This window comes from Bos grunniens, chromosome 24 (assembly GCF_055505025.1).
Source record: "Bos grunniens cultivar Pamir isolate PY7600 chromosome 24, Bosgru_T2T1.0, whole genome shotgun sequence".
In the NCBI taxonomy this organism is placed as follows: Eukaryota; Metazoa; Chordata; class Mammalia; order Artiodactyla; family Bovidae; genus Bos; species Bos grunniens.
Window position 1 is genome coordinate 37,288,480 of NC_141188.1, and position 16,971 is coordinate 37,305,450.

At 42.3% G+C, this 16,971-nt stretch overlaps 1 long non-coding RNA gene across 1 annotated transcript in view; it reads left to right on the plus strand.

Moving 5' to 3' along the window:
• LOC147346074 (uncharacterized) overlaps positions 1-14,514 on the plus strand; it is a 29,272-nt gene extending 14,758 nt beyond the window's left edge. Inside the window, exons 2-3 of the long non-coding RNA XR_015153901.1 lie at positions 13,599-13,685; positions 14,321-14,514. This is a non-coding gene — a long non-coding RNA (uncharacterized LOC147346074). The remainder of the gene's footprint in view (positions 1-13,598; positions 13,686-14,320) is intronic.
• The last annotated feature ends 2,457 nt before the right edge of the window (positions 14,515-16,971 follow it).

The window sequence follows — 16,971 nt, forward strand, 5'->3', positions numbered from 1 at the left end:
CACTGGGTTTTCTCTGCGTTCAGCTTCCACCATGGGAGCTTTTGCTGAGTTGGGCTTCTGCTGTACCTGGTTTCTGCCTCATGGGGGCAGAGCTGAGGTTGTTTCAGCCAGGTTATATCCGAGAAATGGCACCATAGATGTCAGGGGAGTGTGCAATTTCCTCGGTTCCGTCTTGTCACAGCAAAAATTTGAAACGATGGACACGGACCAGTGTTACACCTCAGTGTTACAGCTCAGTTTTATTTGGTAAGCAAAGGAAAATACATACTCTAGGTGTGAGGGCAGGCCAACCCAAAAGACGCGAAGAGAAGAGAGACGTCTCCATACTGTTTTTTAAAATTTACATTCCTACCAACAGGGCACGAGGGTTTTCTTTTCCCCATATCTCCCCAGCACTTGTCATCTCTTGTCATCTTGATGATAGCCATTCTAACAGGTCTGAGATAACATCTCTTTGTGGTTTGATTTGCATTTCTCTGATGATTAGTGATGTTGAGCATCTTTTCATGTGCCTCTTGGCCATCTGTATGTCTTCTTAAATCTTCTCATTTTTAATAAAGGAAGAAATCTGTGCTCTGTTTTGTATGAGATCTTTTGATTTTTTTTAAAATTAATTTTTAGTGGAGTATGAGTGCTTTCTAGGTGGCTCAGTGGTAAAGAATCTGACTGCAATCCCACTCCAGTATCCTTGCCTGGGAAATCACATGGACAGAGGAGCCTGGTGGACTATGGTCCATGGGGTCATGAAGAATCAGATAGGACTTGGCAGCTAAATACAGACACACACATAGTTGCGTTACAAAGCTGTGTTAGTTTCTACCGTGCAGCAAAAATGAATCAGCTACATACATATACATGTATTCCTCCACTTTTGAACTTCCTTCCCATTCACACCTCAGTGCACTGAGTAGAGTTCCCCTGTGTTAAACAGTAGGTTCTCACTAGTTATCTACTTTATACATAGTGTCAACAGTGTATATGTGTCAATCCCAATCTCCCAATTCCTCCCACCACCCCCTTTGATGTCCATATATTTTTCTGTGTCTCTATCAAGTTTTAAATGTTGGCTCAGTTTTCATGAAATGTACCTCTTGGCTCAAAAGAAACCTGTTGTGTATGGCTGACTGGAATGAGAGAGCCATATGGGGCATTGATACTGATGAGAAAGAGAATGGATTCTGGGCTGCCACGCTTAACCACCCGGCCCCTTACAGAAGACACTTCATCTTCTGAACCCCAGCTTCCATTTATATAAGAAGGGATCAGCAGATGTGTGGTTCCCAGAGATGGGGGTGGGGGGTGGGCAGAGGGGGAATTGGATGAGAGTGATCAAAAAACACAAACTTCCAGCTATAAGATAAATAAGGACCAGGGCTGTAAGGTACAACATGACTGTCAGTTCAGTTCAGTTCAGTCACTCAGTCGTGTCTGACTCTTTGCGACCCCATGAATCGCAGCACGCCAGGCCTCCCTGTTCATCGCCAACTCCCAGAGTTCACCCAAACTCATGTCCATCGAGTCAGTGATGCCATCCAGCCATCTCATCCTCTGTCTTCCCCTTCTCCACCTGCCCCCAATACCTCCCAGCATCAGAGTCTTTTCCAATGAGTCAACTCTTCACATGGGGTGGCCAAAGTACTGGTGTTTCAGCTTTAGCATCATTCCTTCTAAAGAAATCCCAGGGCTGATCACCTTCAGAATGGACTGGTTGGATCTCCTTGCAGTCCAAGGGACTCTCAAGAATCTTCTCCAACACCACAGTTCAAAAGCATCAATTCTTCAGTGCTCAGCTTTCTTCATAGTCCAACTCTCACATCCATACATGACCACAGGAAAAACCATAGCCTTGACTAGATGGACCTTTGTTGGCAAAGTAATATCTCTGCTTTTGAATATGCTATCTAGGTTGGTCATAACTTTCCTTCCAAGTGACTGTAGTTATGATATATCTGCAAGTTGTTAATAGATCCTAAGAGTTCTCATCACAAGGAAAAAAAAACAATTTTGAGTCTATGTGAAATGATGAATGTTAACTAAACTTATTGTAGTAATCATTTCATGATGTATGTAAGTCAGATCATTATGTTGTGTGCCTTAAAACAGTGAAGTGAAAGTGAAAGTGTTAGTCACTCAGTTGTGTCCAGCTCTTTGTGACCCCATGGACTGTAGCCTGCCAGGCTCCTCTGTCCATGGGGCTCTCCAGGCAAGAATACTGTAGTCAGTTGCCATTTCCTTCTCCAGGGGATCTCCAGGGGACCCGACCTGGGGATCAAATCCAGGTTTCCCATATTGCAGGCAGATTCTTTATCATCTGAGCCACCAGGGAAGCCCTGGATATAGTGCTCGATGCCAAATATATCTCAACACAACTGAAAGAAAAGAGGATCAAATGACAAGATCTCCAAAACATCCTCATCTGAAACTCCTGAAAAACCACCTTTTCTGTTTTATACCAGTGACATCCTGTTCAGTGTGTTTCTTGAGAAATCTTTTATTTAATACACAAAACTCAGGAGTTACTCATTTTTTCATTTATTTTTCTTATGCCCACTATCTTTCATGTAGGTGTTCTCAGAGCAGTAGAATCCTCTGAACCTGCTGAAGCTCATTACACTTTACTTTTGCCATTTTAGGCTTTTCAGCCATTAATTTCTTTGTGCACAGTACAGGAAACAAAGTCCATCTAACATATTTATAAAGAGAATTCACATTATGATTATTTTCTCTCTCTTCGTTTCCTTTGTATTTTGTGTGGCCTTATTTTCCAGACCATAGTAGGCAGCAGAAAATGAAGCTAACAGAGCAGATATTTAGTGAATTCTAGCTTTTCAGGCAGTTACTCTGGTTGCTTCAGTTCTAGTTTCTACTTCACTTTTTTTTTTAAGAAATAAAGTTATCATTCTTTTTTTTTTTTTTTTAAGAAAATACTTATTTACTTGGCTGTGCCGGGTCTTAATTGTGGCATGTTAGATCTCTTAGTTGCAGCATGTGGGATCTAGTTCTCTGGCCAGGGATCAAACCTGGGCTCCCTGCATTGGGAGTGTGGAGTCTTAGCCACTGGCTCACCAGGGAAGCCCCTCAACTTCACTTTTAACAGTATACAAATTCAAAACATTCTAGCCCTAGCCGTAATAATTAGTTTGGCAGGTTAGGCTGAAGAATCTGATTTTTATTAAGACTGATTTCTAAATTCCTAGACTTATTTTTGTATCATTGGGCTTGTCACACATTATGCCATTAAAAAAAAAGACACATTCAGGTGTAAGAAAAATATTAAGAAACAGACAGCCTGATGTAAAATCCTATTCAGCTTCTTTAACCTTTTGTCAAGGTCTCTCTGCCTTACATATGTGTTGTGAAAAGGTATCCTTGGCAACCAGATCATTGTCTAGTTATATAAAACAGACCCCAGACCATCCTTCTATAGATTCAGCTGCCCGACCCTGGATTTGCTTTTCCTTCCCAATGATAATAAGCACCCAGATGGCGAGTCCTGATAGCAAAAGCGCCCGGGCCACAGCATTTGAATAAGAAGTGGGACATGCTTTAGGCCACGTGCCCATGTGCCTGGTGGCCTCCCCTTCTCAGCCCCCTCTTCCTATCTTTCATCAGAGCCTCTTCTTGCAAAGCTGCCCAACAAAGGAAGCCTGGCATTTCATTATAACCCCAGGGAAAACAAAGGGAAAATTAAAAAGTTCACGGAGCATTTAAAAAAATTCAAAATGGGGCTTGACTGGTCCCCAAGTGCAAATCGGAATACTGGAAGGAATACAAAAAAGGTTTTTTAATTACAAAAATTCAAAATGAAAATAGAGTTCCACCTGAAAGCAAAAGTGTATTCTTACAAATTGTCATCGTGGGGGGAAAAAAGAACAACAGTGAGAAAAAGGAATGATGAGCCCCCAAGATAGGCATGTTCGGGTGCACTTGAGAAATAATAACAGGGAGACGCTTTTCTAATTTTATTCTGAAATTGGTGGTTTATCCAATCAAAGGGATTTCCCCTGCTTCTATGGCAGTTCAAACTTGGTTGGGAAAAATGTTCAGAAAGTATATTGCCTTTAAAATTCCTTGCTGTTTTTGTTTAGTCGCTAACTCATGTCTGACTCTTCTCAACCCCATTGACTGTAGCACGCGAGGCCCCTCTGTCCTCCACTATCTCCTGAAGTTTGCTCAAACTCATGTCCATCAAGTCAGTGGTGCCATGCAAACATCTCATCCTCTGTCACCCCCTTCTCCTCCTGCCCTCAATCTCTCTCAGCATCAGGGTCTGCTCCAGTGAGTTGGCTTTTCGCATCAGGTGGCCAAAGTATTCCTTGGAAACCCTACAAGTCCCTCCCTTTTTCTCCTGAAGGGAATGTCCCAGTTTGAGGCCATGAAAGAAGAAGGGTCTTCCTGACTAGAGGCAGCTTTGATGCTACTTAATTTTCAATAGGTCAGAGCTACCTGCAAATTTTTGTGAATAAGAAAAGTGGGAGAGGGAGATTGTGAGAAAAACAAAACCCCTCCTTTCTCGGCTTGCCTATTTTGGTAGACATTTTTGGTCTCTGCATCTTTTTAACACCTGCCTAACTGTGGAAAAATTTCCTAGAATTGGCTGTTCACACTTATAGGAGAACCCTCTGCACTGACACCCCCCAAACTGGAGATTTTTTTCACCTTTCCTTGGCTGTCTGACCATTAAGTGACATTTATAGTTCAGACAACGTGTTGTGTTTCCAAGTGGAATAAGGGCAAGCAGCTTTGGAAATCTCACTCTGAATAAGGCTCCCCAGGCCCATGGGGGACACTGTTCCTTCATGAAATGCAGAATAAAGAATTACCCCGGGTTATGCAAAGGAGTTTCTCAGACCGTCTCCTCTGGTGGAATTCATATCTGGTTTCATAACTGTTGTGGTCTTTTTTTTACAGACCAGGACCTTGTGGATCAGAGTCGACGAAAAGAAAGCAAAAGAGAGAGAGATTGATATTCCCTGGGTTACGTGGAAAACCAATAAAGCCCTAGAATAAGGCTTGTACTGCTCACAAAGGCACAGGGCGTCCTCTTGAGGAGGTCTTGAAAGCCAGGGCAGGAAAGTGAGCTCGGCAGGCCTCCACGCTCCAAAGAACTAGCCAGAGAGGGAAAGAAGGACACGGGGGACCCAAGTCTCTAGTGGAACAAGGGTGCTTAATTCATGTTTGCGTGAGCTTATATATTGTTATACAAGGAGGCTTTAGGTAAAAAATAAAGTTAGGCAAAGAACAAAAAACCAGATGTATAACAACCGTTACCAAGGGAATAACAAGAAATAACAATTGTCACAAGGCCAGAAGACAGTCCATAACTTGAGTAAGAGGGTCGTGACTAAACAGTTTTACTTTAGGGTAAAAGGTTACTGAAGGAAATCCATGCATGCGTTCCATCCCATGACCTCAGTTCTGGGAACAGCGTGCTGCTCCACTCGTTCCTGTCTACCAGGAACTGATAAGGAACAGAGGGTTCATGAGAAACAGAAAACAACAGACAGGAATCCTAAAATTAAACTTTCCCTGACACATAACCTTCTAGTTTCTGAAAACCCAAAGTGCTTTCAACATGAGGCATCTGGACGTAATTGAATAACTGCTGACAGTTATCTGAGGAGTCACACACACTGGGAAAGCAAGAGACCCTCTGATTCCGGCAGTGCTGTTTTCATTTAAGCCCAGACACGACTAACTGGGTTTCCTTCTTATTAATGAGTCCCCCTTAAGATACTAGGGCTTCTGTGGTGGCTCAGACGGTAAAGAATCTGCCTGCAATGCAGGTGACTCGGGTTTGAATCCAGGGTTGGGGAAGATCCCTGGAAAAGGGCACGGCAACCCGCTTCAGTATTCTTGCCTGGAGAATTCCATGGACAGAGGAGCCTGGTGAGTTATCGCCCACGGAGTCGCAGAGTTGGACACGACTAGCAACGAAGGTCAGTCTAGTCAAGGCTGTGGTTTTTCCAGTGGTCATGTATGGATGTGAGAGTTAGACTGTGAAGAAAGCTGAGCACCAAAGAATTGATGCTTTTGAACTGTGGTGTTGGAGAAGACTCTTGAGAGTCCCTTGGACTTCAAGGAGATCCAACCAGTCTATTCTAAAGGAGATCTGTCCTGGGTGCTCATTGGAAGGACTGATGCTGAAGCTGAAACTGCAATACTTTGGCCACCTCATGTGAAGAGTTGACTCATTGGAAAAGACCCTGATGCTGGGAGGGATTGGGGGCAGGAGGAAAAGGGGACGACAGAGGATGAGATGGCTGGATGGCATCACCTACTCGATGGACATGAGTCTGGGTGAACTCTGGGAGTTGGTGATGGACAGGGAGGCCTGGCGTGCTGCGATTCATGGGGTCACAAAGAGTCGGACACGACTGAGCAACTGAACTGAACTTAACTGAACACTTTCACTTCACTAAGTTACTAATGCAAGCAGTTCTATTATTTTTCTGTCTGAATTGACCACATTCACTCTTACAGTCTTTCTTCAGGGCAATCAGCCCTTAGTAGGGGTCCCAGACCTCCGGGATCTAGTACCTAATGGTCTGAGGTGAAGCTGACGTAATAATAATAGATATAAGGTTCACAGTAAATATAATGTGCCTCAATCGTCCCCAAACCATACTCCTGCCCCATCTGTGGAAAAATTATCTTCCACAAAACCGGTCCCTGATGCCAAAAAGATTAAGGACCACCGCCTTAGAGAACAGCAAACTGTTTCTATGAAATAGAATGCATGTATTACCCAGATGGTGGCTCAGCTGGTAAAGAATTCGATTGCAATATGGGAGACCTGGGCTCTATCCCTGGGTTTGGAAGATCCCCTGGAGAAGGGAAAGGCTATACACTTCAGTATTCTGGCCTGGAGAATTCCGTGGACTGTATTGTCCATGGGATCGCAAAGAGCTGGACACGACCGAGTGACTCTCACTTTCACTACCCAGAAGATAAGGTGTCCAAAGCAAAGATGGTTGGCTGTGGCCATGGGACCGGCCATCCAGTGAAGGCTTGATCCCTCAATAATCAATCAGTCCTAAAAAGAAAAAGAAAAGAAGAATCAATCGATCCTTAAGGGGAAGGGTATTTGCTTTTAAAACATGTTATTTTGCCTTACACCCCAAGAACCTGAGCCCAAGTGAACACACAGCAGAAGAACAAGCACATTCAAGCTCAAAGTTAGGATTCCATTAACATCCAAGGAGACCTGAAAAAAATATTTTCTCTTTTTCCTAACTATATTCACAGATAATAGTTAGATAATAGCTCCCTTGGCTCAGACACTAACTTCAGTAAACACGTTGTATTTTTCTGTTTCACTTTTGCATTCTTCTTTCTGTCTCATTGAGGGTTTCCGTGAAATAGTGCACTTGGAATCGCTGCTGTCAAGTCCAGTTTTGCCTGCTTTTACTCAGGCAGCAGTTGGGAGGAAAAAGTGCAATTTAAATAACTGAGATCTTTATTTAAACTGAAAGATATGAAGACTGAAGATCCTGCTCTGAATTGCTGCTGGTCTCCATTGGCCTTATGATAGATGGTTTCTATTTCCTTGATGGATTGTGATTTGTGAGTCAGAGGATTTCCTGTAATGATGTAGAATTGGTTTCAGGACCCCGTCATTGGCCCTATGCTCCTAAAAAAATGGCCAAGCTAGAAAGGGCGGTGGTTTTGGCAGCGAGCAAGTTCCTCAAAATGACCACGAGGTGGCGGTGCTGCGCCGTGAGTGCTAGCCGGGTGAAGCCCCTGGACTTCAGGGCCGCGAGGCTTTGTGGACAGAACCCTGATCCCTGATGTATGTGAACCAAAGCGATCGAGTTAACCAAAGCAGAGGTGGTCGTTATAGAAAGATATTTTCTGTTAAGTTTTTGTTAAGGCTGTGATTTATTATATAAGTCTATAGGCTGGGGTGGTTTTTTTTTTTAATTGGAAAGGAAATATAAAGGCAAAATTCAGAGTTTGTCAAGATTATAAATAACATTTTACATTTTTAATTTATTTTTCATAGTGATTAATTAAGTAAGTAATTTGTAACGTTGTGTTAGTTACAAGTGTAGAGAAAAGTGATTCAGATATATATTTATATATATTTATTCAGTTCAGTTCAGTTTAGTCGCTCAGTCGTGTCCGACTCTTTGCGACCCCATGAATCGCAGCACCCCAGGCCTCCCTGTCCATCACCAACTCCTGGAGTTCATTCAGACTCACATCCATCGAGTCAGTGATGCCATCCAGCCATCTCATCCTTTTTCGTCCCCTTCTCCTCCTGCCCCCAATCCCTCCCAGCATCAGAGTCTTTTCCAATGAGTCAACTCTTCACATGAAGTGGCCAAAGTATTGGAGTTTCAGCTTTAGCATCATTCCTTCCAAAGAACACCCAGGGCTGATCTCCTTTAGAATGGACTGGTTGGATCTCCTTGCAGTCCAAGGGACTCTCAAGAGTCTTCTCCAACACCACAGTTCAAAAGCATCAATTCTTTGGTGCTCAGCTTTCTTCACAGTCCAACTCTCACATCCATACATGACCACTGGAAAAACCATAGCCTTGACTAGACGGACCTTTGTTGGCAAAGTAATGTCTCTGCTTTTGAATATGCTATCCAGGTTGGTCATAACTTTCCTTCCAAGGAGTAAGCTTTTAATTTCATGGCTGCAATCACCATCTGCAGTGATTTTGGAGCCCAGAAAAATAGTCTGACACTGTTTCCACTGTTTCCCCATCTATTTCCCATGAAGTGATGGGGCCAGATGCCATGATCTTCATTTTCTGAATGTTGAGCTTTAAGCCAACTTTTTCACTCTCCTCTTTGACTTTCATCAAGAGGCTTTTTAGTTCCTCTTCACATGTATATATTTTTTATTGTTGTTCAGTTGCTAACTTGTGTCTGACTCTTTGGGATCCTATGGACTGCAGCACGCCAGGCTCCCCTGTCCTTCACTGTCTCCTGGAGTTTGCTCAAATTCATGTCCTTAGAGTCAGTGATGCTATCTAACCATCTCATCCATTGCTGCCCCTTTCTCCTTTTGCCTTCAATCTTTCCCAGCATTTATATGTATATATATCAAGCAAAAGACCCTGATATATATATATATCATATATGTATTATACACACACACATATATATTCTTTTTCAGATTCTTTCTCCTTATAGATTACTACAAGATACGGAGTATGTATACTCAGTATACATACTTATATACATATATACCCTATGCCATACAGGAGGTCCTTCTTGTTTGCCTATTTTTATATAGCAGTGAAGTGAAATTCACTCAGTCAAATCTGACTCTTTCCGACCCCATGGACTATATAGTCCACGGAATTCTCCAGGCCAGAATACTGGAGTGGGTAGCCTTTCCCTTCTCCAGGATATATAGCAGTGTGTGTATTTTAATTCTAAACTCCTAATTTATGTCTCCCTACCCCCTACACTTTACATTAGTTCATGTTTTCCATTGGATGAGTAACATTTTCCTGAGACTGGAGAAGTAACCAGCTGGTGTGAGAGTGACATCGTGGGTTCTGAAGGAGGAGCGATTGGGTGGTGAAGCAGGTACTCGTCCACATGTTCTCAGCTGCAGCAGGAGACATCAGAACTGGAGACCCCAAAGGTCCCTTCAGGTTCTAACAGTCTGTGATGAGCTAATTTTCAGCAGTTTCAAAGTATAAGAGCTCTCAAAAGCCACTTAATTTTATTCCAGTTTACTGTAAAGGCATGTGAATGTTTGTAATATGGTAGCTATGTGAATACTACTCTTGTTCAGTATCAGAAGTGATGATCCTTCCTAGAATTCCAAGATGGAGGAAAACTTTGAAGTTTTAGTTGAGCAGTTAATGGAATTGTCCGTAATGGTATTATCTGAGTGCTTTATCTTTGCTCTAAATGTTTTGAAAACTGCCGGCCTTCTATTTGCTATATTTAAAATTACATTAAGAAGTCAGACAGAGAAAGACAAAGACTGTGTTTTCACCCACACATGGAATCTAAAAAAGCCAAGCTCGAAGGAGAGTTGGAATGATTGTTGCCAGGGGCTGGGTGTGTGGGGGAAACAGGGAGATGCTGGTCGAAGCGTACATAATTCCAACTGTAAGATGAATGAGTTCTGGGATGTGCAGCATGTGACTACAATTGTGTGCGTGCTCAGTCACTCAGTCGTATCCGACTCTTCGCAACCCCGTGGACTGTAGCTCGCCAGGCTCCTCTGTCCATGGGATTCTCCAGGCAAGGATACTGGAGTGGGTTGCCATGTCTTCCTCCAGGGGATCCTCCTGACCTAGGGATCAAACTTGGGTTTCTTGCATCTCCTGCATTGGCAGGTGGATTCTTTACCACTAGTGCCACCTGGGAAGCCCAGTGACTATAATTACAATGTTGTATTTTATTATTGAAAGTTGTTAAGAGAGTAGATCTTATCTTACACATACATGTGAGAGTGTGGAGCTGTTAACTAATCTTATTGTGGTCATTTCACAATATGTACATGTATCAGAATCATCACATTGTACACCTTAAGCTCACATACATTATATGTCAATAGTATCTCAATAAAGCTGAAAAAAAACCAAATCACATTATTATTTTTGAATCGTATATCTTACATTAAAGAATTACATACATTATATACATTTCTTGTCTAGGGACATGATATATTTTACATATCTATTTCCTATAAATGAACTTATTAATTTTCTTTTAATAATTTGTTTACTTACTGAGGGAACCAGTAATGGGCTCTGACTTCAAATTGTTGCTTCCCTGTCCTTCACTAACTCCTGGAGTTTCCTCAAACTCATGTCTGTTAAGTCAGTAATGCCACCCAACCATCTCATCCTCTGTGCCCCGCTTCTCCTCCTGCCTTCAATCTTTCCCAGCATCAGGGTCTTTTCCATTAAGTCGGCTCTTCACACTAGGTGGCCAAAGTATTGGAGCTTCAGCTTCAGTATCAGTCCTTCCAATGAACATTGGGATATTGCTTTCAAGGGAATTACATTTTTCTGGACAGACAGAAAACTGGGCAAGCAATTCAAAGAATGTGTGGTAAGTGAGCTAAGTGGGGAAATACAAGATTTTCTGAGAGAACAAAACTTTAAGATTGAAAATTACTATCTATAAAAAACTGAATGTTAGATTAGATTATTCAGGGATGTTTGTAGAAAAAAAATCCTTTAACAGAGGAAACAGTAAAAAGCATTGCGTGTCTGTGTTAAGTGGTTCTTTTCTTTATGGAAGCCTGGAAGCATAGAAAATGCTTTGACCATTTTGATCATAGATGCCATAGAAAAGCTAATTCTAAATACTAACTAATACTAAATATTAAGGAAATATTTTTCACTTAGTTTTTAAGTCACATAGTTGAATCTGGGGAAACAAAAACGTTAAATATAAGTCAGCTTTCTATTCTTTGTCAAACTTCTTTTTTCCTCTTGTTATTCATATCCCTCCTTTAGGAGAATTATGAACTCCTAATTAGAACTGCATAGTTACCCTGGATTTGAAATTAGAAGGCAACAGTTTGTATTTGCAATCTAAATCATTTCAGGTTAATGGCAACTTTTGCTTATTCAAGAAATACACTGAAATCTCTCATTTATACTCTGAACAAAACAAGGAAGAAAATATTTAGAGAACCAGTGACTCATAGGAGAAGGAAATGACAACCCATTCCAATATTCTTGCCTGGAGAATCCCATGGACAGAGGAGCCTGGTGGGCTATAGTTCATGGGGTTGCAAAGGAGTCTGACATGACTGAGTGACTAAGCACAGTGATTCATAGCTATTTTTGTTGGGGTGAAAAACCATCTCTTGAGAAGGAAAATGGTTCAATGAACAAAAGTCATGGTGCACTGGATGCTACAGGCTACACTCGTAACTGAATGGAGGAGGAAAAAAGTATTTTTTACAAGGACGGTTTTGATGCAATTGAAATATTACATTTATAATATGCCACTCCTTGATGGTAAGTACTGTGATTCTGAGGACGACCCTTTGAGATACATATATTCTGACAACTAACCCCTCTTTTCACCTCCCCCAAATAGAACATTTGAAGTTTGCTCTCGTTCTTTCTTAATACTAATAGTTTTGGTATCATTTCTGCAGCTTGTGTGTGCTTAGTCACTCAGTCGTGTCTGGCTCTTTGTGGACCCATGGACTGTAGCCCGCCAGGCTCCTCTGCCCATGGAATTTTCCAGGCAAGAATACTGGAGTGGGTTGTCAATTTCTTCTCCAGGGGATCTTCCTGGCCCAGGGGTCGAACCTGCATCTCCAGCACTGACAGGCAGATTTTCTATCACTAGCACCACCTGGAAAGCCCTGGCCTCCTTCTAAGTGTCACACCCAGTTCTTAAAACCAGAATGAATTGTGACCGTCTTCTCCCAGGGACAATTTTCAGGGTGATCCTCTTGAATCCGAAAAATGTTAGGGATGGGCCATGGCTTTAAAGATCATCTATCTAATCCCGTATTTTACAGATGAAAAATTAAATCTTGAGGAGTTTAGTTACATATCTGATAGGCTATGGAACTCCAGCTAGAACTCAGAGCAGAGAAACCAGAATAGACTTTGTTTGTATAAAGAATCTACTGTGATAGATGTGGACTCATAACTTAATTATTGTCCATATAGTAATCTTATGTCATCAGACAATCCTTTTTTTTTTTTCTTTTAGCCAGAGTGTGTGGCTTACAGGGGGCTTCCCAGGTGGCCCTGGCGGTAAAGAACCAGTCTGCCTATGCAGGAGGCATATAAGACTCACGTTCGATCCTTGGGTTGGGAAGACCCCCTGGAGGAGGACATGGCAACCCACTCCAGTATTCTTGCCTGGAAAATCCCACAGACAGAGGAGCCTGGTGGGCTACAGTCAGTAGGGTCTCAAAGAGTCAGACAGGGCTGAAACAACTTAGCAGGCACACACACACAGGGCTTACAGGATCTTAGTTCCCCGACCAGAGTCTGAACAGCTTTCACAGCCATGGCAGTGAAAGCATCGAATCCTAACCATTGGACCACCAGGGAACTCCTGGAAAATCCTTATTTTCAAAGAGGTTAAGACTAGAAAAGTAAGGGATGGTAGTCCAAATCCATGTTAGCTGGCTTTTCACTCATTCATTTAAAAATATCGAGAGCTGATGTGTGCCAGGTGCTGGGCTGGGGACTCGAAAGTGTGCAAACAGAGGTGGACTCTTAAGTTACTTATGGCTTGGCTGCAGAGACAGATACCATTTAGACAGCTGCACGAAAAGATGTGTGATTACCCTGACGAGCTGTGAAGGACAGGGTGGGTCATTTGTGCTGCATCTGACGTGAACGTTGCAGAGTCTCTTCCCATGGGGATGGTCCTTGAAGAGGCTTGGCCGGCCTGGTGCTGGCTTCCAGGAGGGCAGCTGGGGGTGAGGCCGGATGGCTTGGTGGGAGGACAAAGGGACAACATCCTGCCCTTTGACCAATTTCTCTGGGGCCTCCTGCTCTTGCTTCCTCTGGTGATTTTCTTGTCATAATTGGAACAACAGGTCTGTCAACATATTTTTCTTGGAAAAAAAAAAATGTAGACAATTGTGAAACGGTGCTTGAGAGAGTGACAACTTGCTTTCTCTTCCAGCCCACACTTCTGAATCTTGGTAGAAGTCCATGGAAACCGCGACATTAACAGTGACTTCTCCTTACTATGAACCATAATCCTAAAATGGTAAGTTGGCTTGCTTATATATGGGTGAATGTCTATCTGTCCATCCATCCATCCATCCATCCACCCATCCATCTTTCCATCCTTTTACTAATTTTCTTAGGGGCTTTTCCCTCTTCCTGACATAATTGCCTCCTAAGGAAGTTTTTGTTGTTGGTTATGTTAACTCTGTCAAATTTTATTTGCTTCTGAGACAAATCAAAGTGAACATGGGGAATGAAATGACTTTGTTTGGACAAAATGTGGAATCTTGAATGAGTGTTGTAATTTTTACTTTCACTGTTGTCATGATAAAGTCTGTGCAACAAACTCTTTTTTTTTTTTTGGCGATGTCTTTCTAGATACATTTCCTTGCAAATGTGTGCATATACTTATTATTTTGTGAAAACAAATTATGCCCTTTAAACATTTCTGTGGTCCTTTTCCCTCTTAGCAATGTATCATTAACATTTTAAGTTCCAGTTAATAAAGCTCTTCAAAGTAATTTCAACGACTACATGGCATCCTGTTCATTGTAAGGATGAGCTACAGTTTATTTATTTTTGTTGGGGACCGTTTGGAATTTCTTCATCCTCATGAATGTTGCTGCAAAGAACATTCTTTTTTAAAAATTTTAATTTATTTATTTGTCTCCCCAGGTCCTCGTTGTGGCACTTGGGATCTTCAATCTGCATTGCAGCATGTTCTTTCTTTTAGTTGAGGCATTCGAACTCTTAACTGCAGCATGTAGGGTCTAGTTCCCTCAGCAAGGATTGAGCCCAGGGCCCCTGCTTTTGGAGCCTGGGCCACTGGACCACCAGGGAATCCCTGAAATGAACATTCTTGCATGTTAAACTTTGTGCTGTTTTCTATAAATTTCTTTCTGATGTGTGTGTGTTCAGTTGCTTCAGTTGTGTCTGACTCTTTGTGACCCCATGGACTGTAGCCTGCCAGGCTCCTCTGTCCATGGGATTCTCCAGGCAAGAATATTGGAGTGGGTTGCCATTTCCTTCTCCAGAGGATCTTCCCCACCCAGGGATGGAACCAGCTTCTCTTATATCTCCTGCATTGGCAGGTGGGTTCTTTACCACTAGTGCCACCTGGGAAGCCCTTCCTTCTGATAGATTTCTGTATTAAAATCTGATAGAATTGCTAGATTAAGGGCTTTTGATACATATTGCCAAATTCTCATTTTTCATGAGTTTCTATCAATTTATATTCCCTTCAGTGAAACATGAGATCTTTGTTTCTTCACTGATTCCCTGCCATAGTAACAGTAAACAATGGCAGTAAGTATTTTTAACCATTGAAAACGTTTCCAAGTATTATGATTATCATTTTACATTTTTGGGTGCCCTGCGAGGCCTGCAGGACCTTAGTTTCCTGACCAGGGATCGAATCCGTGCTCCCTTGCAGCAGAAGCTCAGAGTCTTAGCCACTGGACCACCAGGAAAGTCTCTCATACCCTTATTTCTATCTAAAATATGGGTCACATCAGAAAATCTAATTCTTTTTGGCTCTGAGTAGAAGGGAAGAAATATGGGTATCGAAGGGAAGATTTTTATCTTCAAATTATTCAAAGTTTCCTGAATAGTTCAAAGGAGAAATAAAGATCACACAATGACATAATGAAAGCCTGCTTGACATTTTTCTTAAAATTTTAATGAGAGGTAATTTGATAACTAATTGCTGGTTAATACTTGTCTTGGGACCGTGAATTAGAAGTAATTTCACTGGTAAAATGATACCTAGAGGGAATAAAACAAAGCCATCTATTAGGCTTTCATAAGACCTATTTCAGGAGTCTCCATTTATCTACTTACCTATCTTAAGTGCAGTAAGAAGGTGTTGGATAATAAAGAATTTGTCTGATCTTTGCTGGAGGCTCCTGGGGTGGCAATTTGTATTTATGTATTTATTTTATTTTATTTTTGGCTGCACTAGGTCTTCCTTGCTGCGCACAGGCTACTCTCTAGTTGCAGTGTGTGGGCTGCTCATTGCTACGTCTTCTCATGTTTCAGAGCATGGGTTCTAGGCACATGGGCTTCAGTAGCTATGACACATGGGCTAGGTTGCCCGGCAGCATGTGGAATCTTCCCAGACCAGGGATTAAACCTGTGTCCCCTGCATTGGCAGCTGGATTCTTTTTTTTTTAACTTTTTATTTTGTATTGGGGTATAGTCCATTAACAATGTTGTGATAGTTTGGAGTGAACAGTGAAGGGACTCAGCCATACATATACATGTATCCATTCTCTCCAAACTCCCCTCCCACCCAGGGGCAGGCAGATTCTTAATCACTGGACCTTCTAGGGAAGTCCTGAGGTGGAGATTTTTAAGCCCTTGGAATTTCCCCTGGGAGAGAAATGACTCTTATTCAAGGAGGATCCCTCAAACCACACCCACATTTATGCTAATGAGATGAGTCCAGTGGGCCCCTTTAATAGCTTTAGGGTTGGGGCTGGCTGTTCTGGAAAGACCAACCATGTGATGAGAGGGGTGCAGCTTTGAGCCAAGTGATAGCAGCCTGACCTCTGGCAGAGGGGAGAATAGCTGGAGACTGAATTCAGTCACATGATCAATGACTCAAGTGATCATACCTACTTAATGAAACCCTAATAAGAACCAGTCAATCCTAAAGAAATCAACCCTGAATATTCACTGGAAGGACTGAGTCTGAAGCTGAAGCTCCAATACTTTGGCCACCTGACAGAAAGAGCCAACTCACTGGAAAAGACCTTGAAGATGGGAAAGATTGAAGGCAGGAAGAAAAGGGGGTGACAGAGGATAAAATGGTTGGATGGCATCACCGACTTGATGGACATGAGTTTGAGCAAACTCCGGGAGACGGTGAAGGACAGGGAAGCCTGGGGTGCTGCGGTCCATGGTGTTGCAAAGAATCAGACACGACTGAGCGACTGAACAACAACAGTAAGAATTCTAGACAACAAGTTCGGTCAGTTTCCCAGTTGGTGACCATACTGCAGTGCCAAGAGGGTCATGTGCCCTAATTGCACAGGGAGAGGATGTGGAAGTTTTATATTTGTGAACTTCCTAGACCTCACTCTAAAGATTTCTTTTTTTGTCTGGTCTTGAGTTCATCCTTTATAATAAAACACAGTCATAAATATAGCACTTTCCTCAGTCTTATGAGTCTTTTTATTAAATTATCAAACTAGAAGGGAGGAGCAGGAAATTCTGAATTTTTAGCCAGTTGGACAGAAGTCTAGGAATGCCAGATCTTGTATTTCAAGTGAAGGGGTTCCTGTGGAGGTTTGCCCTCTGTACTTCACCAGGCTCCTGTGTTCATG